Source organism: Silene latifolia, chromosome 2, assembly GCF_048544455.1.
Source record: "Silene latifolia isolate original U9 population chromosome 2, ASM4854445v1, whole genome shotgun sequence".
Taxonomy (NCBI): Eukaryota; Viridiplantae; Streptophyta; class Magnoliopsida; order Caryophyllales; family Caryophyllaceae; genus Silene; species Silene latifolia.
The window spans coordinates 175,074,926-175,098,717 of NC_133527.1; the positions used below are offsets into that span (position 1 = coordinate 175,074,926).

At 37.9% G+C, this 23,792-nt stretch overlaps 1 protein-coding gene across 1 annotated transcript in view; it reads right to left on the reverse strand.

Moving 5' to 3' along the window:
• The window catches only part of LOC141641671 (putative L-type lectin-domain containing receptor kinase S.5), a 71,036-nt gene that overhangs the window by 41,875 nt on the left and 5,369 nt on the right, over positions 1 to 23,792 (reverse strand). The gene's annotated exons all lie outside the window — the stretch shown is intronic.

Sequence of the window (23,792 nt, forward strand, 5' to 3'; positions counted from 1 at the left end):
GAATTTTCTCCTCCGTCACTCCATTATGCTTAATAGACCCCGCCTTTTCCTTAAAAGTGGTGAGGTGTTGGTGAGCATCTTCGTTCTTCATGCCATGGAAAGTGTCTTGTTGCATGTAACTAATTACATGATGCCGGAGTTCAAAAGTGTTTGGAGCAATGGCTCCATAGTTAATAGCCGAGCATGCCCAATTGGGATCCGGCCTATTATAGTAGCCCATGGGTTGATCCGCCATGTCTTCATTGAAGGGATTGTCTCGTGGAGAGTTAGGTTCACTTGAGTGGTTGGAGTGTAGAGAATTTTGTGGTGAATTTTGTGGGATATGGAGGGGAGATAAGGTGGAAGAGGAGGGTGGTTGATCTAGGTTATCTATTGTGTAGTTTTGGTTGGTTGTCGGGTTAAAATTTGGTGGAAACCCTAGAATTGACGAGAGTACCAAACTCCGTAGTCTTCTTCTTGCTCGGAAGATTTTCTCGGGGTCAAGTGGATAAAGGGGTCCAATATAACACCTATTCATGCACTTCAAAAAGAGATCAAATAGTCCCAATGCAAGAATTGCACTAGGACAAGAGGAGAAAACACAAACAAACAAGTAAATAACAAAATAAAAGAACTAAGCCTAGATGAAAACAACTAATCTTATCCAATGTTACCGTCCCCGGCAACGACGCCAAAAACTTGATGTCTTAAATTTGTAACCCCGCAAGTGTACGGTCACCCGTTGTAGTATTGCGGGGGTCGAACCCAAGAGACGGAAATTTGGTACTAGGATTGGTTACTCGGCTACTAGTTTAGCTCGGTCTAAGAGAAAGTGAAAAGAGTTCTATAGGCTAATTGGCTAAAGGCAAACTAAAATAACAAGAAATTGAATAAGACTAAAACAATTGTGATAAAACAATATTAGAGAAACTAGGACGATCGGGTTCACCAAAATAGCAAGGAGAGGGGGGGGATATGGGCATGAACTAGTGGTTATCTAGGCTATCGCAATGAGTAGATTTAATCTCTCGATTTAATTCTACTCTTAAGTTAAGATCAATTGACTTACTCATTCAACTAACCTAACTCATACTTGTTATAAAGTCCTAATTGCTAATCAAGTTACTCACTCAATTAGTGGATGGATTGTTAGTAGAATTACTCAACTTAATCATTTGGGCAATTCATCAAACACTTTATGGGCGTAACAAGTGATGCATGCAAACAACCAAAGAATTACTACTAATTCATGCCAAAACCCCTTCCTTAATGCTACAAAGGATCCCCCTTCATCCTAGCAAGCCACTACTCACTCATGGGGATGTAAACAGTTGCAAAAGATAAAGAATTTAACATGGAACAAACAAGGAGGAAACATGGTTGCAATTACTATCAACTATACTATCAAAATGTAAATAAATGAACAAAGAACAAAAGTAGAAGAGAATTATACCAAAGAATGAAGGAAAGTTGCAATCTTGAGTAATATGGAAGAATAATCTTCAATAGATTCCAAGTTACAACCCAAACATGAAATATAAAGAACCCAACTAAATTGTTTCTAAATTATAATAACAATAGCTTAAGGATTAATTGAAGAAAGATTCAAATTTTGATTAAGGGTTTGTGTTCTAATTAGGAGAATAATTCTAGATCTAGGGTAGTGTGTACAATTGATTAAGGGAGGAGGTATATATAGTTTGCACCAAGATTAGGGTAGGATTTGTAAATGGGCTTGAAATACGGGTATGCGCTTCTAGTCGGTCAACCGGCTACCGGGCCTATGACCGGCTGGGGAGTTCCTGGAAGTTGAATTAATTTTTGACATCATCAGGTAGCTACGGCCGGGCAACCGGCTGCCGGTCACTGACCGGCTGGGGGGCACGTTGACTTCCTCTTGACTTCTGGGCTTAATGGGAACTCCCAGCCGGGTGACCGGCTGCCGGCCCCATGACCGGCTGGGAAGTTCCTGTAAGTTGAATTAAGTCTCAGCTTCAATGTTCTCCCAGCCGGGTAGCCGGCTGCCGGGCCACCGGCTGGGAATTGCCCCTTGCCTAATCTTGCTTGAATTGTATACATTTGGCGTCCCCAACCGGCTGACCGGCCTACCGGCTGGGAGTACTTCTCAGCATCAATTCCTCCTTCTTCTATACTTAGTCTAGACAACCCGTCTTCTTTACTTCATTTCTCCCGTTCCCGCCTCAATTCCTGCAAAGGAGCCACAATGTCATAGTAACGGGAATCGGGGCACGAAATGCAAGAAAGGACATATAAAACCGACTCAAATGGAGCCGGTAAGTATGAAAATAAGGGAGGAAAAGGGTGCAAAAGAATTCTATATCAATGGTAAAGTGAGGCAATGGGTAAGAAAAGGCAAAACATTTATGGGAATGTGGAGGTATAGGCGGCCAAGCTAGTACCTAAACAATACCAAATAACAACATCCATTTCCAACTCAATTATAGAATTAAGCATAAGTGTCCTTCATTTGGCACAAAACTCACCAAACCGAACTGAGCATACTCCTCATAAGATATAAGTAAAGCATAGGAGCAGAAACCGTCTCATCAAACAACATCTTTTTTTCCTCTTTTTCTTTTTCTATTTTCCACGGTTCCCTTTTCTTTTTTTTTTGTTCGAAATTTTTTTCTTTTTCTTTTTGTGTTTTTTTTTTCATCCTCCTTCTCCCATAAATTACCAACTCCAAATCAATGGATACAAGCCAAACTTGGCACAATGAAATACATACCGCAAAAACATACTAAATTAGCTTGACATGGCAGGCTAAATTTGGAATGTAGTTAAGGGTCAACATGCAAATTTGGCTAATGTGGAGTTAAATGGGTAAAAATGAAAGAAAAGGGAATGTAAGCACCTCCCTGCATGTGACACCAACCACTAACCCGAATGTATGTAGGCAAAAAGCAATTGAATTTCATAAAAGTGCAAATTGATGATACATGTTATGCAAGGAGTATACTACTCACAATCATACATGAAACCGGTCATGGACGACACCAGTTTATAAGGCTCTAATTCCTTAGAATTTATAAGTAGGTTGCCAAAATTTCAGATCAAGTCTATTTGTTCAGCTAAATTTTAACATAAACTCGTAGATATGCAAAAAGACAACGCTAAAAGGATAATAGTTTATACAAGGCTTAAGCAAAAAGCCAATTGCAGTGCAATTTCATCATTGAAATCTACCGTTCCGACTCAACCTATATGCAAAAATAAACGTGAAAATTTTTTATTTTTCGGAATTTTTCGATTTTTTTTATGGGATTTTTTTTTTTGGAATTTTATAAAAAATAAACAACAATGCAAACGGAAATTAAGTAAACGTGAAACAGAAATGCAATAAAAACAACATGCAGACATAGATATGGATGCATAACCTCCCCAAACCAAACCGTACAATGCCCTCATTGTACCAAACCATGGAAAGGAAATGCAAACTAAAAGAGAAAGAGAGTAAATACGGAAAGCTCACAAGATTGCGAGAATAAGGGACCTCCCCAAACCAGCCAGCAACGTGGGAGGTCGCTAATAGCTCAGAACATCGTCACTGGAAGCTAATCCAAGCAAAAGGCATCCAAAGGCACTCGATCAAGAGAGAATGATACTCGATCGAATGAACTGGGCATACTAACTGCTCGATCGAAGAATAATAGTGGTCGATCGAGTTGTTTCTCCTTGGCAGGTACTCGATCGAGTAGAATTTGTGCTCGATCGAGTAAGAACAGTAGCAAAAGTTCTCGATCGAGTATAAAAGGTACTCGATCGAGTCATCCTCAGTATGTTCTTGCAAGACGCAATAAAAACAGCCCGCAAAACTAACAAAGCAAGCATAACTGATATAGTCTATGGTACGAAGGCCAATTATTACACACAATGAAAGGGAAATGTTTTAGCAAAATAAATAAAAATAAAAATGTCCGGGTTGCCTCCCGGGTAGCGCTAGTTTCAGTCAGGTCTCAGCTCGACCTTCTTTTCTTCAACGACTGCTCCAGTCAATCAGAATCAAAGCAACTCAAAGCTCTTAACATTAGATCGTATAACTGCGCATGTGCTACACAAGAGCATAAGTAGCACCAAAGTATAATAGCAACATAGGAAAATAACATGTATAAACGTTTAAGTCTAACAAATTTCCTACGAGAGCTCCTAAATTTGTCAACAAAATAAAGGAGATCGGGAGCAATCAACAATAATTTAAGGCTCCGTTTCAGATTAACAAGTTTGTGACGACAAGTACGGCGAAAAACTATTAAATTACTTGTCCAGCTAAAAGGGGGTATGGCATTAAAATATGGAGCATGAGTCAAATGAGGCAATGTACTATTTAAACAAACAATAATATAATTATCGTCAACTACCTTGGTTTGGTCGCTCTTAGTGATGGAATTATCGACAAAGGAAGATATTACCTCTTCCGTGCTAGGAGCGATCATTGACTCAACTGTCTTCTCATCACCCTCCTTAGTGGAATCCGTCCCCTAAATCGCAGCCTCAAGCGCATCCAGCTCGGCCTTGAAAAGGAGAGATTCACCGTAACCATTATCTTCAGCAAAATCGTCATCTAGAACAAACCCACATGATGTTTCATTGCTCACACTGGCCAATTCAGTCGATCGAGTAGAAATGTTACTCGATCGAAGATTCTCCTCTTGATTTTCACTCTATCGAGCACATTGAACTGCTCGATCGAACGTTTTCTCTGGAAATCCACTCGATCTAGCACTATTACTAGCTCGGTCGAGTGATCTTTGCAGTGCAGCGCAGAAATCTTCATAGCTCGCTTCATTTTTGGATAGATCTTCGTAATCCGAGTCATCAAAATCATTAATAGCGCTAGGCAGCTCGGGTCCTTCATGGGAAAGACCACTCTTGGTGTAGGTAAAGTATACCTTCTCTGGTTGCCCAATATCCGACTCAGTAGCTAGCTGAGCTATCTGAGACTCCAGCTCAATGAGTTGAGCTTCTTTACGTCTATCATCTTCTTGCACTCGGAATGCAAGTGCCTTCACCGAAGACTTCAACTCAGCAATCTCTTCTTTCTATTTATCAGGAGGGGGAGCTTGTTGTTGCGACGGCCAGAGAAACGGAGGCTTGTGATAGCCTCGTTGATAAGGTAGATGTGGCAGCACAACTACAGAGGAATGGCTAGCTCGTCTACGGTGCTTGAACGCGTAGACCTCGTCGTTCTCTGCAATGCAATTAGCTGCATTGTGCCCAGCAGCACCACATCTCCCACAGTAAATCACTTGTTGCGCCATAAAATGAAACATAGGTGACGGGTCAAAGGTACTCAAGCCTTCCCTTTGACGATCTTTTACCTGGAACTCTCTAGGTAGGACCTGTAGGACCTATCAAAACAGCACTAAAGAAAAAGATGAGATCTGCCTCAAGGAATAAATCCTTTGAGGCTAAAAACAGACAAAATTAAACAAGTAAATAAAATAGTTGCCTCCCCGGCAACGGCGCCAAAATTTGATACCGTCGTCAGGTACCAAAAATAAATACCTAGTTACACTAACAGAAGCTAGCAGTAAGTATGGTCGATCTCCACAGGGAGGCGGTCACTATCCACTTGTCTACTTGGTCTGTCTAAGGTCACAGTGGGGGTTTTGAGTTGTTTGACTAAACTAAACAAGATTAAAGGTAAGAGAAATAGAGATAAGAGAAATTAAGCAGAGGGAAAGGAAACTAGGATGTCGGGTCATCAATGAACCTCAATTAATTGCAGTTAAGGTCACAGATTAATCGATGTGTCGCTCTAAGGGGCGATGAATATCTCCTTCCGGTCTCAATTCGCCCTAAAATACTATTAGCTTAGCTTCCGCCCTCACTAAAGCATTCTATTGTTCACTGCGGGTCTCACCCTTTCCAACCTTCCGAACTAGGTCAAGGTTTTCCAAAATTAAAAGGCTAATTGCATCATCAGCAAGATACAATTATAAGCAGCGATTAACAACATAGATAAAAACAGCGACGACAATCTGCAAACTAATTAGCAATTAACGTTCATTCATTGACTCCCCTAATCCTAGCAGGGAGAATTAGCTAGACATGAGTAAAAGTAAAGCAAGAGCAAGGGAAAGAAGAACAATAAACATTAAATAAAGAGAGTAAAAGGGAAAGAAAGAGTTACAGAATAAGATCCGGAAAAATGAGAAGAACAAAGTAGCAGCAGCAACAGGGAAAAAGTATTGTAAAGTAGTGTATGAGATGATGGGAGAGATGAGAAGAGAAGAGCGTTACAAATGACGTCTCCCCTTTCTATTTATGAGAAGTGTGAATTTTATTTGACCTAATGACGAATTAAAGCTAAAAAGGCCCGAGCCCAATAGAAACCACTCGATCGAGCCCTTTTAAACTGCTCGATCGAGCAGAACTAAGCTCAAACCACTCGATCGTGTAGAAAATCTACTCGATCGAGTAAACCCTAAATTGAATCTATTCGATCGACCATAATGTTGGAAATCTATATCTCATTACTTAACATATTCATATATGTTTCAAATTTAATTTAGTCATAAAATTAAATGATGATCTTATGCATGCAAACAATAAAAGAATAAGAAAGAAATCATCATCTTACATTGAAGATTTCGGATTATTGGGCACAAGTAAGATCTCCTTCTTACTTGTTCTTGAGCACTTCTAAAATGGAAGAACAAGGATTCAAGTATAGAATCCCTCCCAAGGAATAATACCCAAGGTAACTACTTAATAAAATTAATATTATTATTACTAGAACAATATTAATTTTTGAATAAAATTGACCAAAAATATTATTTTGTTCTCTTAATATTTCAGCTAAGAGAAGGGAGAAAAGGAAAGATTTTTATCTCTCTAAAATTCTTATTTTAGATGTATGAATGAATGAATGATACACTAATCTTTTTAGTAGTGTATATGGTAAAAATTATAAAAGAAAAACCCATGGTTTTTCCTTCAGAAAACCGGGTAGAAGGGGGAGGTGGTGATGCCCAATGCATGATCAAAGTGCTATTCACAATAACCACTAGGTATGCATGGCTTGGTTTAGGAAGAAATGATTATGTTTACCACTTACTTAATCAACATAATATTTTCCTAATATCACCCTTAATTTTGGTCCATATTAAGATAAAATGGATTCCATTTTATCTTTGTCAATTTGTCAATTTGTCACATGTCACATGTCATGTAAAATTGTTATGTATTTTTAACATATTAAATATCAACGCATTGATAAAAATACGTCATATACAAAATTGACTTAGTAATTCATAATTACTTGTACCAAAATAATTTACCAATTATAAATCACAACATCTTGTATTTATAATAAATTATTCATTCAAATGCAATTGTTTCCTTAAACAATAATTTCATCTAAGCAATAAAACAATTCGATCACTTAGACCGTATCTTATTTAATCAAATTATAATGAGATACGTAAATATTACTTCCAAAATCGTCCGTCAATTTTAAGTAATTTAATTAACCCGTATCGTCATACGATCAATAATCAATTAAGAGTGTTACCCTTTAGGTGTGACCTAAGGAGATCAACTGATCACCACCGTCGCACGACAGTAATGTCAAACTCTAGTCAGCCAATCATTACCGATATGTGTGGACCAGTTGACAGTAAAATATTACTTCCCAATTGTATTCTTTAAAATGAGACTTAAACATGTGATCATCATGATCGACAGTTCAGATCGCATTATTGTCGGAGGACACATATTCCAACAATCTCCCACTTGTCCTCGACAAGTGTGCGTCACCAATTCTCGTGTCCTATTACTATCTCCCACTCAATGCAAGGTGTCTTTCAGGTCGTACTTGCAAGTGATCATATCAAGAGTGGTTTCCTCGATCTGGAGAATAACTGATTGACCGGATTTATCTACCATGGATATCTTCCGAGCGTGGCCACGCATTTCCAGTTCATTACTCCTCGAGTGGCCCTGAGATATTGTTATAACCCTGACTAGGGGTGGACAATTCCTATCGCACTCATTCCCTTCGACTAGCCACAGCCATCATAACCCAAAATATGCCCATTTGACCCCATTTACGAAGGTCGTAGTAACACAAATCAAAGTTAATCTGAAACTGTGCCATCTTAGGTGAATAGTCTTTAGTCAAAAGAATCGACTCATTAGAATACTATAGTAGCTCTCGCCACGACCATGCTATATAAATTTGCCAGAACTCTATAAGCGGTCATAAGGCCCGACAAAGTGTTCCTAACAGTCTGCCTATGTGATCGAATAGTCATCACACATGACTCCATGGCACTTGAACTTGCCATCAATCGCATCACATTCTAGTCACTTCGAGACGTCACCTCGTGTAAGTAACTATGGGCGAATACAATGCTAATCCGTGTTCACTTTAATGGGGTTCAATTGTCTCTACAACCCGTTTGGATGTAACAAAGTATAAGGTGAGTTAATAATAACTCAAACGACAAATGTCGACATCACATTCGGGTAGTCAATACCGTATTTCAACCTTGTGATGCATATCATAAGTGTGTAAACACTAGTCGATTGCAATAGAAGTTTAACATACCATGTGTCCATGTGTTCAAACTTCTTTTATCGCATTTTCCTTTACAATCATGTTATCTCTCATAGCATGAACCTCACCAAGTACACATATACATTCCCAACCTCGGTTTAGGTTCGTTATCTTGAAAGAACTTTCTGGTTGTTTATCACATAACCAACGAATTTGTGGTGAATGATATAACTTGCACCGATCAAGTACTACACCCACACACAATGCACTAGGTATATGTTTTGTAGAGTCTTGCAACAATTGTCAAGATGATTAGCCTAGTACTTCTCACAAGTCCTAGCATTTTAGAAAATATTAGTTTTGAGTAACTTCTTACTTCAACTAAGTATCTTTCCAAACCTTTTATTTCTCCTTTTAGCTTGAAAAGCTTAGGATTTTCATAAATCCTTACGCGTGTTCGAACTTTAATATGTGCAACTTCTTGACACATAACATAGTGTTCTATCCAACACTGAAATCGCTCATCGGTTCTCCTCGAGAATTCATGACGATTCTTCTATGGCTCACCAATGAATCATAATGCTCTTATGCATATGATTCATTATTGAACATGTGCATGATTATTCTAATGGCGGAAACATTAGTAACTTTTAATCATGTCATCAACCATTCTTAGGTTCAATGAATGACCATGACTGCTAATGGCAATTCCATTTTCATTAACATGAATAACCTATGTTTCTCGTTGATTCGATGTGTATATCTCAATACTAATCCAATATCTCATGATGTGATTGGATTCATCATAGTCCATTTTCATCCAGAATTGAAAACTCAAATACTTCTTTGTGAAAGAATAGTATTAGCTCGTCATTCTCAATGAGTAATGAGTTATAAACCTTTACAAGATGATTGCTCCCACTAAATTCCATGTCTTCACACGATAATTTCCAACTCCCACTTAATTCCACATGTTTTGCAATTGACTACTCAATTGAAACATTTCAAGAATTGAAATATATTTTGCTTTGCTAAGTTATTAAGATAAAACCATATATGTTCCCATCATATCCTTTCAAAATACCTATTTTAAAGAGGTTTCATCTTAACCTTATGGAAAGAGATTTTAATCTCTAACTCATTCATTTTATAATGATGCGTAGCAATGTCATTATTTAAATATGAATAATATCTAATATACGTCCTTCTCAAAATACCCTTTTCGGAAGGAGGTTTAACCATTTCATTTTCATAATGAGGTTAAGTAATGACATTAGCGTGGTTAACATTTAACTTAGCTCTTGTGGATATCGGCATATCAATCTTTGCAACTTTTAGTCACAAATCTCATTTATTTTCTAGGATGCAACTTTGATTCATATAGGCTCTTAAGTAAATATCAATATTGAAACTATTGGTCAAATGTTGTTCATGAACTAGTCAAAACTCTTGTTAAGACTTTACTTTAGTCATTCTTATTCCAAAACTTTCTTTTGGTCTCCTCGTGTAGTTATCTTGAGAACATATTCTTTTGATTACTTCACTTGGTCTCTTTTCTCACGTAGATATCATCTATTCGAGACCATAGATCTCATCTATTCGAGTATACTATCTGTATAGGTATACAAATCATTCTTTCTTGCGTAGATATCATTCACACAAGTACACAAATTTTGCTTGGTGTTCTTTTTGTCTTCATTTTCTCCCACTCTATCTTTAGAATGAATACACTAGAGATTCAAAGATAGCTTATGAGACACAAATAATGATTTTGAAGTGTAAGGAGGACTATCTCATAGGTTGACTAATTGTTTTAAATTTGATAAGTGTACTTGGTGATTGACATTCCTTTAAGAGAGTTCATCAACTTAATATCACTTTATAATTGATCATACACAAGCCTTAAGCTTGTGGACATATCGAGACCATAGATCAATCTAAAGCCTTAAGCTTTATAATGAATCCCATCATTATAGTTGTCTATTAGATCACTTTAAGTTAATGATTATATGTTTCTATGAGCAAGCGTATAAAGACGAATTTTAGAACAAGGATAAAATACGATAAAACGGGTGACTTGGGTTGCAAACCACGCCACCATTATCCAAAATACAACCATTATCCAAAATACATTTCCATGTCGAACACGGAAATCAAAAGGTTCTAAAATCCGAAACATAAATTAAAATAAGACAATAAAAAGCCAAGCTTCATGGAAGCTACTCCTAGCTTCTTGATGGTTTCTCAAGCTTGCTTTTCTTTTCCCTTGTCCTTGCTTGGTGGAGGCCCTATTTACCATAAAAGGGGATATATTATCACAACTTTGTATCACAATACCATAGTTGAATTAGAAATATAAAAGAAAGGATAGTCATTTACCTACTGGAGTGATCTTTCCAGCTTTAATGTCACCAAGATATTTGGAACAATTTCTTTTCTAATGTCCAACACCATTACAATAATGGCATTTATCAAGAGGACCCTTCTTGATTTTGGAAGTGCTAGCTTCATAAGTCTTAGCTTTGGTGAAAGTGGGAGCTTGCTTCTTACCCTTCTTCCCATTCTTCTTGAACTTCCCCTTGCTTTTGGTGCTAATGTTAAGCACATCCTTAGGTGGGTTAACATTTAACCCCATGTCTCTTTCGGCTTGCACAAGTAACTTGTGCAACTCTTCAAGAGACACGTCCTTGTCTTGCATGTTGAAATTCACCCGGAATTGAACATACGCTTTGACTTTGGATAAGGAGTGTAGAATTCTATCTACAATGAGTTCTTTGGGGATTTCAACCTTTTGAATCTTCAAGGTCTCGACTAGCTCCATCAATTTGAGCACGTGAGGGCTAACCTTTTGGCCCTCCTTAAAGTCGAGATCAAAGAATGCCGCGGCCGCCTCATATTGGACGATCCGCGGAGTTTGTGAAAACATTGTCACAAGCTTGGAATAGATTTCATTAGCGGTGCCCATCTTAAAGGCTCTCCTATGGAGATCCACCTCCATCGCAAAGATCAACACGTTTTTCATTGCGGCGGACTCCTTGTGGTAAGCCTCATATGCTTCCTTAGTAGCGGCACTCGACCTAGCATTAGGTTCGGGTTGAGAGGCCTCGGCGAGGTAACGAAGCTTGTCGTCACCTTGGGCGGCTAATTTGAGTTGGGCATCCCAATCGGAGAAATTTGACCCATTCTTTTCAAGTTTACAACAATCCATAAAGGATCGGAGCCATAAAGTATTAGTGAGAGGCGTGGCGTTGGTGTTTGGAGTGGCCATTGGTTATGAGAAATAAAAGCGGTCTACAAAACAAAATAGAAGGAATAAAACATATGTCGTTTTCATAATAATAATACTCGTAAAAATTTTAATTTAAACAAGTTTTATTGCATTTATCTAGTGACCTCTACCCAACTTAGATAAATGATTCCAAAACCCAAATTCATATCAACTTAGGCACGAGGTAGCCGATGAAACCCTTCTCAATATAACTCGGTGGATTAACCTTTTAATCGATTCTACTTTTAGAACTCTTGGTCGATAAAATTACTCTAATGTTTATCTATAGCCCGGAACACATGCGACTACGGTCACGAATACTTCCGTTGAGGTCAATCTAAATTTCGAATAAATGTGTCCATGATCCAAATTCACATTAACTTGGGCACGGGGCAGCCGATGAAACCCTCATCAACATGAATTCGGTGGATAGACATTTATCACCCACTTCCCCTACGTAACAAGGTTTGTACCCCGGGGTGGCCGAGTGCACTCCCTCGTGAAATAGGTTTTCATGGTTTCTACTTTTTGGTAAGGCTAAGTCTCAATTGTTTATTTTAGCGAGAGGTCATGTCAATTTATTATCTATCACGTTTTAAGTGAACTAAAGCGGTGAACTACGATAATTTTAATTGACACGGTCGATAAACTCGATTATAATGACAATGCATGTTTTAGTTATGGCGATTTAGCGATGCATGCAACATATAAATAAAATGCAAAGCATAAATTAAATCCTAGTATGGCCTTCCTAAAATAGAAAATCTAATTAACTATTACATATTCGGAAACCAACTCCATTGGTCTCTTGAACTTCGGTTTTGGCACGCATCTCGAGGTAACACCGTCTTTATGTATCGCCTTCTTGAGTGACACCGTCTTCAAGGAACTCCGAAATAAATAAATTACATAACAAATTACATAATTCCCTATTATACATTTGTAATTAAAATAAAATAAATCTATTAAATTACAAAACGGTGATACGAGATCACAATAAATTACAACCGAATCGATATTCCCATACATTTCGGGTAATACCAATTAAAAACTAAGGCCATACTAAGTAAAAATTACATAATTCAAAAATTACATAAAATAAAAATATGACAATCATAAATAAAATGCAGCATTATAATATGTATGAACATGCCCAATTTTATGCTAAATCGCCTTTAAGGAGCCAATATCGTATATTAAACGGTTTTTACGGATTTGCGTGATTCAACCTTTTAAAATCACAATAAATTACATAAAATCATATTTATGCACAATTTAATTACCCTAACCAACTTAGGACTCAAAATTAGTCTCCACTAACTATTTGACTATAATTAACTTATATTTCTTAAAATTGTTCATTAATGGAATCAAAATTACAATAAAATGCTATAAACTTCAAATAAATCACAAAAATTTCAAATAAATTTGAAATTTGAAATTTAAACTCATGAACATTCTGGAAAAATACCATGACACTCATAATGTTAAAAAAACTTAGGTTAAAATTTCGAAATTTATCGGAAAAACAATGTTGCGGTTTATCGGATTTATCAAATATAATCATAAGAACATGAGAAAAATGTATTTATCAAATTTTCAATTTTAGATCTGAAATAGGTAATAAAAAGCAACATGTGACGTTTTTCCTTAGTCATGAAGTATGATTTAGCAATTATTCACTAATTAAAGTCACTATTTATGCTATTTTTCATCAAAAATTCATAAATCATGCATAAAGACTTCATAATAGCCTATTATTTTACACACATCTTGTAAAATTGCATGTAACAACATACTAAATTTATATGACCAGATTCGAAATATTTCTCATATTAACCTATTTTCATTTAAATTCGATTTTTATCATGAAAAATCCATATTTCGAGCATAAGAACTCCAAAAATTATGAAAATTTACAGGTTATCTAAAAATAATACATGTGATAACATATCCAAAAACCACTGTAAAATTCTAAGTTTAGCTAATTTTAGTCCGAAAATGACATTTTTATCATAAAATCACATTTTTAATGTCATTATTGTATAAGATGAACAATAAAAATCCATAAATTAACCAAAATATCCTAAATACATTTTAGGATCAGAAACTTTAACATGCATAATTTATTTCGTGATATATCATAATAACACAAATTTACAAGTTTTATATGTTAATCGTATAACTCGGAAAACTATAACCGATTTGCATGCAAACAACCTAAGGCACATGATACCGCTTGTTGGAAATCTATATCTCATTACTTAACATATTCATATATGTTTCAAATTTAATTTAGTCATAAAATTAAATGATGATCTTATGCATGCAAACAATAAAAGAATAAGAAAGAAATCATCATCTTACATTGAAGATTTCGGATTATTGGGCACAAGTAAGATCTCCTTCTTACTTGTATTCTTGAGCACTCCTAAAATGGAAGAACAAGGATTCAAGTATAGAATCCCTCCCAAGGAATAATACCCAAGGTAACTACTTAATAAAATTAATATTATTATTACTAGAACAATATTAATTTTTGAATAAAATTGACCAAAAATATTATTTTGTTCTCTTAATATTTCGGCTAAGAGAAGGGAGAAAAGGAATGATTTTTATCTCTCTAAAATTCTTATTTTAGATGTATGAATGAATGAATGATACACTAATGTTTTTAGTAGTGTATATGGTAAAAATTATAAAAGAAAAACTCATGGTTTTTCTTTCATAAAACCGGGTAGAAGGGGGAGGTGGTGATCCCCAATGCATGATCAAAGTGCTCTTCACAATAACCACTAGGTATGCATGGCTAGGTTTAGGAAGAAATGATTATGTTTACCACTTACTTAATCAACATAATATTTTCCTAATATCACCCCTAATTTAGGTCCATATTAAGATAAAATGGATTCCATTTTATCTTTGTCAATTTGTCAATTTGTCACATGTCACATGTCATGTAAAATTGTTATGTATTTTTAACATATTAAAAATCAACGCATTGATAAAAATACGTCATATACAAAATTGACTTAGTAATTCATAATTACTTGTACCAAAATAATTTACCAATTATAAATCATAACATCTTGTATTTATAATAAATCATTCATTCAAATGCAATTGTTTCCTTAAACAATAATTTCATCTAAGCAATAAAACAATTCGATCACTTAGACCGTATCTTATTTAATCAAATTATAATGAGATACGTAAATATTACTTCCAAAATCGTCCGTCAATTTTAAGTAATTTAATTAACCCGTATCGTCATACGATCAATTAAATAATCAATTAAGAGTGTTACCCTTTAGGTATGACCTAAGGGGATCAACTGATCACCACCGCACGACAAAGTAATATCAAACTCTAGTCACCAATCATTACCGATATGTGTGGACCAATTGTGAAGAAATATTACTTCCCAATTGTATTCTTTAAAATGAGACTTAAACATGTGATCATCATGATCGACAGTTGTGATCGCATTATTGTCGGAGGACACACATTCCAACACATAATACATACTCGATCGACCAATTATTCCATCAAACCACTCGATCGGCTAGTAAAGTACTCGATCGAGTGATATCTAACTTCAGCAGCTCATAACTTCGTTAGTTTCAGCTTCGACTTGTCTATTTAGCTCCCGAAATAGCTTTACGCATCCCAAGATAGCTACATTTCCGCTCCAAAATCACTCTTCCTCTAAATGCATGCAAAACGGACGGTAAAAGGCTTGATTCTACTACTTTCCGGTCCATTTCTGCAAATAGAACAAAACAAACCAAAGTAGCAAATTCGGGGCATTTCGTAGCATAAAACTACGATAATAGCATAAAAATACGTTCATAAAAAGGCCTAAAAGGACTATATAAAATGCACGTATCATTAGGCTAAATAGACAGGCTAGTCGCGTCTCTATCAAAAATAACCAACTGGCTCTAACTAATATAGCTAGGGAAGTCGGGTCGATCTCCACAGGGAGATGGGAAAATGTCAGCTTTACTAAGTCCGTCACGGTAACCAAATTGGAGGTTTTAAATTGTTTGTTCTAAACTAAGAGATTAAGGAAGAGAAAAAGGTAAGAAAATAAAGATCAAGCAAATAAGGAGAAAGCAGCTAAGACAGTCGGTTCACCATGATCATTCAGTCAAGCAATCTAGATCTCAGGTCAATGCAAGTATGGTCTATGGGGCAGTGAATATCTCCTTCCGGTCTCAATTCACACTAAGCACAAATAGCTTAGCTTCCGCCCTCACTACGATGCCCTAATGTTCGCTACGAGTCTCACCTTTTCAAACCTTCCGGTCCAGGTCAAGGTTTACTACGATAAAATGCCTAATTGCGTCGACTCAATCAGACATAAACAATTAATAGAAACGATTAACAACAGAGACTACACAAGCATTAACCTAATAATTCAATTACTGTTCCTTTATAATCATGGATTCCCTAGTCTTAGCCAAAGGGGAATTAGCTACACGCCATCATCGAATCAACAATAATATTGCATAGAAAATATGAATTAAACATGGTAAAATAAACAAGAGAGATTCAAATAAGCAATTGCAGAAATAAGAGAAGAAAAAGAAGTAATAGCAATAAGGTAAATTAAGATTAAGGATTTAAAGGAGAAAATAATACCGATTACAAGTTCCGAATTCGAGTTGTAGAATAGAAAAAGAGTAAAAACAGTGAAGGAAGTCTGTGTGTGGAAGAAGAGGTGTGGAAGAGTTACGCAGTCTACTCCCTAAAGTAGCACACGAAATCTCTCCCTAAACCTAATCCAAAAGCCTAATTACAAAATCCCATACGAAAATAGGCGGAAAAACACAATTACACGGTAAAACCACTCGATCGAGTGACTATGCAGCAAATCCCCTCGATCGAATGGAAAAACCATTCGATCGAGTAACTCCTTATATAAGCCTTCTTGATCGAGTGATAATAAAACTCGATCGAGTGAAATTCCAAGAAATAAAGCATTTGATCGAGTAAAAAGTACTCGATCGAGCTATATTGGCACGTTTAGGCACTATGACACCTTCCGAAATCAGCTCACGCGTCTTCAAAGTGATAGATTCCAAGCTCCGGGTCCTTGTTCTCCATAAATGTATGCAAAAAGGGACGAGTTTGGGCTCGATTTATCTCCTCTTCGGTCTATACCTGCAATTTACACAAGACGGACCAAATTAGACTATTCGGGGGTATTTGTAGCTAGAGGCTACACAAAATAGTACAGAAATGCGTGTAAAAATGAGGTAAAACTCTTATATAAAACACACACAACAAATCTCCCCAAACCAAACCTTTGCTTGTCCCCAAGAAAACTATGAATGCAACTAAGAATAGACAATGGAACAGGACTAACGCATCAGCTACAAATCATCCACCAAAACCAGTTTAATGCAACAACTAACAAAGGGGCAAAAGATAAGTGCAAACGAGTTAAATCAATGTTTCGAACTTACTGAACCGTCAACCTCGCAAGACTCAAAGATATCGGACTCTCACGGGTCGCTTATCACTCAATTTTAGGCACAGGGTGAGTATATATGTGAAAGATAGAAAGACGTAAAGACACTCACCTAACTCGACATATAAGGACATGCATGCAGTTTATATGAATAAAGTCTCTACAACCGTACATATGCATTCCAACCAAACTAATGACCAAGACACATGCTGAGGACTTACATTTGGGTAAGTGAGGTTATGGGTAAGAAGGGGCTAAAATGAATTTGGAAATGTTGAGTTAATAGCCAAACTAGCAACACGGATCCAAATTATGAAACTGCATCCCAACTTCGTACTCAATATAACAATACAGAACGGTGCAAATTCGATGCACTCAACTCACAAAACACCATAAACTTGTCAACTCCCCATAAAATATAAATAAAACATGGGAGTGAAAATCGTCTATACAATTTTTCATCTTTCGCATATGATTTTTCTTTCTACTTTTTTTCATATTTCCAATTTTTTTCCTTTTCATTCCTTTTTTTTTTCATTCATTTTTTTTTTCATTCCCTTCAATTCTTCCACCTAGTTCTGAAATCAGATAAATATAACCAAACTGCAGTAAAGCATTCCAAACAGCTACTCATCACCAGCTTGGCTGGGGTAGGAAAGGTTCTAGAATGTAGCTAGTAGGACAAAAGGCAATTTGGCTATGTGGGGCTCATGGGTAGAATGAAATAAAAGGGAACTGCCTCTCCTAACATGTATCACCATCCACAGACCGAATGCATACAGGTATTAAGAAGACTAGACTCATGCTTATGCAAATTGATGTTACATGCCTTACAGAGAGTACTACTCACATCCTAAATAAAACCGGTCATGAATGTCACCAGTTTATAAAGCTCTAACCTCAAAATGTAATGTAGCTTGCCAATATGTGAGTCAAGTCTATTCGTTCAGATAAGAGAGAAACAAAAACTCGTAAATTATACACATTATCATGCCAACTAAATGTCAAGAATATGCAGGGCTAAGGTAGGGATTCAATGTAGCGTCAAAGTTCAAACGTTCCGGCTCAATTAAACGTGAAATTTTTTGAAATTTATGTGATTTTTTGAATTTAAGAACGACAATGCATGCGGAAGTAAATAAACGTGCAAACGGAAATGCAAGAAAACATGCAGACACAGATATGGATGCATACCTCCCCAAACCAAACCGTACAATGCCCTCATTGTACCAAAAATAGTGAAAGAAATGCAAACTAAGGAGAAAAGGAAAGCAGGGGTCGGAATACTTACAAGACATCATGAAAAGGAACCTCCCCAAACCGACCATGAACATGGGAGGTCATAAGAAGTCAAGCAGTAGCTCAACAGACGAAAAGTAGCATCTTGAAGATGAAACAGCTCGATCGAGTGGCTTGGAATAGCTCGATCGAGTGGAATGGTGTCAGAAATGCTCGATCGAGTGAAAGTATTACTCGATCGAGTAGTCGTGGATTTGCAGCTTGTCGATCGAGTATAGATGTTACTCGATCGATTGATTATCAAAGCAAAAGTGCTCGATCGAGTAGAAAAACTACTCGATCGAGTTTCTGCACCTGCAAAACACGTATAAGAAGCAAGGGAAATAAAAAAGACGCATAGTTTAACGTTTAAAGTTCAACAAAAAGCTAAAGGCAAAGAAATAGTTCCACAAAAATACAAAAAAACAGTCCGGGTTGCCTCCCGGAAAGCGCAGGTTTAAGAGGTCCCGCACGACCTTTCTGGCATCAATTAACTGGCGCGGCAAGCTCGTCGAAGTACAAGACTTCAACACGATTGTCTGCTTCATTTGCTTCGTGAAAATGCTTCACATATTGCCCATTCACCTTGAACCGATTTCCTTCGGGACTCTCTAGTTCGACGGATCCAAATTTAGTAACAGCTGTCACCGCGTAAGGACCACTCCACCTGGACTTCAGCTTGCCAGGAAATAATCGCAGTCGGGCATTAAACAGCAGCACCTTCTGCCCGACATGAAATTGTCGATGTAGAATTCTTTTGTCATGACATCTCTTCGTCTTTTCCTTGTAAATGCGCGAGCTGTCATAGGCATTAAGCCTAAACTCTTCCAATTCATCTAGTTGCAAAAGACGATTCTGACCACACAACTTAGGATCAAAGTTAAGCTCATGAATTGCCCACCATGCCTTATATTCCAACTCAACAGGTAAATGACATGATTTCCCATAAACTAACCTATAAGGTGATGCACCAATCGGTGTCTTAAAGGCAGTTCTGTAGGCCCATAATGTGCCTTCTAATTTAAGACTCCAGTCCTTCCGTGATTTAGAAACTACCTTAGGCAAGATCTCTTTAATCTTGCGATTAGAGACCTCAACCTGACCACTGGTTTGGGGATGATACCCCAAACCACGCCGGTGTTGAACACCAACCTTAGACAGAATGGAAGTTAGTTTCTTCTCTTTAAAGTGCATTCCCCCATCACCAATGACGACCCTAGGTACACCAAATCGGGGAAATATGACCTTTTGGAACATTTTAATCACGGTCTTGGCATCGCAATGGGGTGAGGCGATTGCCTCTACCCACTTCGACACATAATCGACAGCTACTAAAATATACCTGTTACCTTTACTAGATGGGAACGGTCCTTGGAAATCAATGCCCCAGACATCGAAAACCTCAACCTATAAGATACCTTTTTGTGGCATCTCATGTCTCTTTTAAATGTTCCCTGATCATTGGCAGGTATCACAAGCTGAAACAAAAGCCTTAGCATCAGCAAACAAAGAAGGCCAGTAAAAACCAGACTGAAGTACCTTAGCCACGGTGCGCGATGGACCGTGGTGACCACCATAGGAAGAGGAGTAACAGCCTTCCAGGACTACTTTGGTCTCCCACTGCGGAATACACCGTCTGTAGAGACCGTCTGCACATTCCTTAAAAAAATAAGGATCGTCCCAAAAATACTGCTTAGCGTTATACAAAAAACGCTTCCTCTGCTGATGAGAAAGGTCAGGCGGCAGCTTGCCACTGACAACGTAATTAGCTATATCAGCGTACCAAAGTTCTTGGTTAACAATAGAAGACAATATGGCAAATAAAGAATCATCAGGAAAAGACTCATCAATAGGTAAAGAATCTTCCCCCTCTTGTCGCGACAGATGATCAGCTACAACATTCTCAGCCCCTTTCTTATCTTTTATCTGCAAATCAAACTCCTGAAAAAGAAGTATCCATCTCAATAGCCGTGGTTTAGCCTCCTTCTTAGCAAGGAGGTGCCTCAGAGCTGCATGGTCAGTAAAAACAGTAACTTCTGACCCAATCAAATAAGAACGAAATTTCTCTAAGGCATAAACTACATCTAGCAGCTCTTTTTCAGTGGTGGTGTACTTCGCTTGAGCCTCATCCAGAGTTCGGCTCACATAGTAGATTGCATTTAAATCTTTGTATTTCCTTTGGCCTAGCACTGCTCCTAATACATACTCACTGGCATCACACATTATCTCGAACAGCAAATCCCAGACGAGAGGCTGTATGATCGGCGCAGATACCAAAGCTTCCTTTGTCCTGTTAAAAGTAGAAAGACACTCGTCAGTAAACACAAAAGGGGCATCCTTAAGCAGCAGTTGTGTAAGTGGTTCAGCAATTTTTGAGAAATCCTTGATAAACCGGCGATAGAAGCCGGTGTGACCAAGGAAGCTTCTTACTCCTTTAACATTAACAGGAGAAGGTAATTGCTGAATCACTTTCACTTTTGCTTTATCAACTTCTATTCCCCTATCAAAAACTAAGTGCCTTAAGACAACTCCCTCGTTGACCATGAAATGGCACTTCTCCCAGTTAAGCACGAGATTAACCTCAATGCAGTGCTGTAACACTTTATCAAGGTTAGACTGAAAGTTAGAAAAATCACTTCCATAAACACTGAAATCGTCCATGAAAACTTCCATGATAGACTCAATATACTCTGAAAATATCCCCATCATGCACCTTTGGAAGGTGGCGGGGGCATTACATAAACCAAAAGGCATGCTGCGATAAGCAAACACGCCTTGAGGATAAGTAAAAGTAGTCTTAGCTTGATCATCTTGGTGGATAGGGATCTGAAAGAACCCTAAATACCCGTCTAAATAGCATAAAAACTTATGAGAAGCTAACCTTTCTAGCATCTGATCAATAAAGGGAAGGGGAAAGTGATCTTTCTTGGTGGCGACATTCAGCTGTCTGTAATCTATACACATCCGCCAACCAGTCACTACTCTAGTGGGTATTAACTCATCTTTGTCATTCCTAACCACGATAGTCCCTCCTTTCTTAGGGACCACCTGCACTGGACTCACCCACTTAGAATGACCAACAGAATAGATAATACCTGCGTCGAGCAGCTTTATTACCTCAGCCATCACAACATCTTGCATCTTCTGATTTAGCCGGCGCTGACCCTGTCTGCAAGGTTTGTGATCTTCCACCAGCTCTATCCTGTGCATACAAATGTCGGGACTAATCCCCTTGATATCGTCCAAGGAATAACCCAAAGCTTTCCTGTTTTTCTTAAGCACAGCTAACAAGGAAGTCAGCTATTCATTATCAAGCTTAACACTAACAATGACTGGATATTGCTCAGTATCATCTAAGAAAACATATTTTAGATGAGAGGGAAGAGGCTTACGCTCAGGCACCTTTACCTCAATGGAGCAAAGGGTACTGATCATTTGTTCCACTTGCTCTCCCTCAGCGTCGGTGAGTTCACGCTCATCTAAATCATCTTTAAGAAAATCCAACACAGCGTCATCGTCATCTGGGTTATCTGCACACTCATCCAAAAGCATAAGAGCCTCTAGTGCGTCCCTTGTAAAGGAACCGGACCAGAAGTCATAAAGAGATTCATCAATAATATCAACAGAATAGCATGTATCCTCTATCATTGGCCGAGCCAAAGTGCTAGGCAGACTAAAAGTAATCGCATCATCCCCTACTGAAAGAGTCAAACGCCCTTGTTTGACATCAATAATAGCCCCAGCTGTACAAAGGAACGGTCTTCCTAATATAATCGGGGTCCGGGTGTCCTCAGCTATGTCTAAAACAATAAAATCTACTGGTATAAAGAACTTGCCTATTTTCACAGGCACGTCTTCTAACACACCTAAAGGTCGCCTAACATATCTATCAGCCATCTGCACGGTAATGTTAGTCAATTTAAGATGACCTATATTCAATTTTTTGCAGATAGATATGGGCATGACACTGACACTGGCTCCTAAACCACAAAGAGCCTTATCAATTACCTCATTACCTATAATACAGGTAATAGAGAAACTACCCGGGTCCTTCATTTTAGGTGGAGCCTTATTTAAAAGTAAATTACTAGACTCTTCCAAAAATGAAACGGTCTCAAATTCACTTAGCTCTCTCTTACGCGTCACAATATCTTTCATGAATTTAGCGTAAGTAGGTACCTGGGTAATAAGTTCGGTAAAAGGGACAGTTACCTGGAGGTTCCTGACAACGTCCACAAACTTACCGTACTGTCGCTCGACCTTCGCGTCCTTCAGACGACTTGGGAAGGGTACTCTGGTAGCAACGAGTGGACCCGCGACTTTCTCTTTACCTTTATCAGCACGTGACGTCTTCACAACAGGGGAAGATGACACAGTAGCGGAATTAGATGTCAAAATAGGATCTCCGCTGGCTCTGGCACTCGATCGATTTCTTTTTTCACTCGATCGAGTGATTTTATCTTGGAAATTACTCGATCGAGCTGTTTGAACCACTCGATCGAGCTCTTGGATTTCTGGCTCACTCGATCGAGTATAATTTTCACTCGATCGAGTGACTTTATCTGCTAAACTGTTCGATCAAGAAGAATTTATTGGTCGATCGGGTTCTTCAAATTGAGCACTACTCGATCGAGTAGTATTTATACTCGATCGACCATCTAGATGGAAAATTTCACACGATCGAGTAGTATTTGCACTCGATCGAGTGCCAGGACAATATACAGCAAGGATATCGTCCGTATACTCGTCCAGCTCTTCTTCCGGGGCATTATCAGCTGTCACAACCCCGTCTTTTGGCATTTTTGGCCCCTCATAAGCAAGGCCACTTCGGAGATTGATGGCGTTAACTGGGTCACATGTCGGTGGATGGTTAGCTTGGTCTTTCGCGAGTGTTAACTACGCGACTTGTTCTCTTAACTCCATGATAACGGTATCATTCTTGTTGCATTTCTCCCCAAACTGTTGTGTTAAGTTCAACATCAAGGACTTCAATTCGGCAATTTCCCCGTTCGTAGAAGGGGGGTCTGGCTGCGGCGCTGGCGTAGAAGGAGTAGAAACATTTGTCATTTCTTCATATAATTGAGAAAAAGGAACTCCTTGCTTGTATTTCTGATAAGCAAGGACGCGCTCTATTCTTGCCATACAATCAATGGGGTCATGCCCCTCCATGCCGCATCTACCGCATATCTCCACATGTTCAGTAATTGCACAAACTTGTACATGCTTACCTATAGCCTCCGTAATCTCCACACTACCTAGACTTT